The sequence below is a fragment of the Alligator sinensis genome, unplaced genomic scaffold (assembly GCF_000455745.1).
Source record: "Alligator sinensis unplaced genomic scaffold, ASM45574v1 scaffold216_1, whole genome shotgun sequence".
Taxonomy (NCBI): domain Eukaryota; kingdom Metazoa; phylum Chordata; order Crocodylia; family Alligatoridae; genus Alligator; species Alligator sinensis.
Genome location: NW_005841868.1, coordinates 3,251,825 through 3,254,359, shown reverse-complemented (window position 1 = coordinate 3,254,359; position 2,535 = coordinate 3,251,825).

Sequence of the window (2,535 nt, the reverse complement as noted above, 5' to 3'; positions counted from 1 at the left end):
CAGGGGAGGGGGATGTGGTGGCAAAAGGGACATGGGGAGGAGAAAGCTTCGGGATGAGCTGTTTGGGGCTGTCGGATCTGAACCCAGGTCCCCACAGGTGGCAGATGCCTTGAATGCAGACAAGCTGGCCAGAGGGGAGGGGGCTGCTTGCTTCCTGCTTCCACAATCTACTTTATGCTGTAAGAGCCCATCAGAGAGAGAAGGGCTGCTAAGTACCCCAGAAAGCCCAGCCTCTGGGCAACAGAGGAAGAGAGTGAGGAAAATGGCAGAGCTGCACTCAGGCTTGGGTCTGCTTATGTGAGCAGCTATGCCACATATTTTGACACAAGGGGCAGGGACAGGTGGCTGGAGTGTGTTTTCACTGGGGGCTCCCTGGCATGCTGTGGACATGCCCAAAGACCTCGTATTTCACTATGCAATGGTAGAGGACACGGGGTGCACTTACAATGGCCCGTTGAGGACTACCATGCCACTGTCTGGGCCCCAGTGATGCAAACAGCCTCATTCTGCTGTCAGCCTCTCTGCATCATTACTGGAGAGGCAGCAATAAATGCTCTTGGCTTTCTTTGTGGGGCATGAGAGGGTCTTTCTCCATCTCCCACTTGGCTTGGAGCTTGTTGCAGGGCCGACATTCTTCCTGTTTTCTCCACACACAGTTGCTGATCGGGCCACTTTCCCCGTCAGCCTGAGGGGCCTTTTTCTTCTCCTTTAAATAAGATTTGAGGTTCTGACTACTGTTTCTCTCCAGGAACATTCACCCTGCCCAGAGCTTCATAGAAGGATTTACTTTGTGTGCAGCTTGCTCAGCTATTTTTTTTCGCCAGGTAGTGGCTGCAGTGAATGTCAGTGCATGATGCGAGGGTGTGTTTTGCTTTCTGAGGGTGGGTGATAAGCTGTGCATGGCTTGGGGTGAGGGGAACTCCAAGGGGTCTGTTTGGAGCTTGGGTGGGAGACCTCCTGTGGGCTAGGGTGTTCTTGCAAATGGGTTGGTCCCGAGACAGCTGGCACAGCTGGCATTGTGGTATCTCAGTTGGGCCCGAATGGGCAAGGGCAGGAGGTGGCAACCTAGGCTGGATTCAGACCATGGAGCTATTGGGTCAAGCCTGGGGGGCTTTGGCAGCAGTCAGTGTGTGTGGGGGGGAGGGGGCAGTAATGCAGTGCTGGGCAGTGGGCAGAAGCACTGACCGCTGCTTCCTAATGCCAGCACAACTTGGACCTGAGCTGGATCCTGTCTGCTGCTGGAAAACATTGCCCACCCCTGGGCTAGGGGCTGCCAGGTGCTACGGAAAGGCCATACTCCAGAGAACCTGAACTGACTGCGTGGGGCCGTTAGAGCTTCCAGTGCGCTTCCTCCAGGAGTGACGGAGGTCGCCTTAGTCCCGGCCAAACACCGATTGGGCAGGATCCATTCCCGGGCTCCTCCCTGCGGTTTCAGTTGGATGCAGGCACCATTTTTCCTCACTGGGCTAGGGGTGGGGGCACTGCAGTGTGCTGTCAAAGAGCTGCGTGGGTCCAGTGCAAAAGTGGCTGTATTTCCACAGGGGTGATGCCACACTGTTTGTAAACCTTGTGGGAGCCTGTATGGGGATTTACTTACTCTCTCAAAACACAGAGTCTTTTGGGTTTGCTTATCATCTTTTTCTGTGTCTTCATTCCCCTGGGGCAATTTCCCTCCCAGGCAGAGTCAACAGAAACAACTCAGTCCATAAACCAAATGGTTACACTACACAAGGTCTTCTCTCAGGCCCTACAAGAGTCCCCAGGAGTGGTTCTGTTGCCACTTGCCCGCCCTCTCCCTTATTCCTCCGGTCCCTTCAGCCACAGAAAGGCTCACTTACAGTCCCTTTGTTACATCTGTGGCCCTCTGGGAGAGAGGCACTCCTGGCATGATCCCCAAGCTCCTCTGTGAGCTGACCTGCTGGCTCTTTCTTTCTCAACACTCTGCACTCGCTTTTGGCTCTCCAGCTTCCAGCTCTTTTCTCTAGGAGCTCTTTTCTCTTCTCTCACGCCTCTACCCCCCCACCCCCACTTTTTCCCCCATCTTTCTTTCTCCCTTCCCTGGGAGCCTTTAACTTCCTAAGGCCCGGCTAATTATCCCCTGCAGCTGGCCCAGTCCTCCTAACAAGCCTGCAAACAGTCACTTACTGGCTGTAGCCCCTGAAAGCATGCAGACGGCTACAAGCCCCCTGGAGACATGCAGCCTGTTACAGAGCCCACTGCAGAAAAGTGTAGCAGGCTCATAATTTCACTGAAGCCTGGGGAGGGACGGGGGAGCCAGTTCAGCTGCCTGGTGAGTAGGGAACAGGGGGGAGGTTGGAAATCACATCTGAATACAGCCCAGCAGCTCCAGCCCTGCCAGAGGAGGTTATTAATCAGTTCCAGGGGAACAGATGATTGGTACCTGTGGGAAGTGAGATCAGACTGAGCCTGAATTAACTTCAAGCCAGATTTGTAAGCATCTGATTGGAGCCTTCTGCTCTGTACCTGTGGATGGGGAGTGATGTGGGAATGGGGGCTCTGCAAGGGGCATGGACC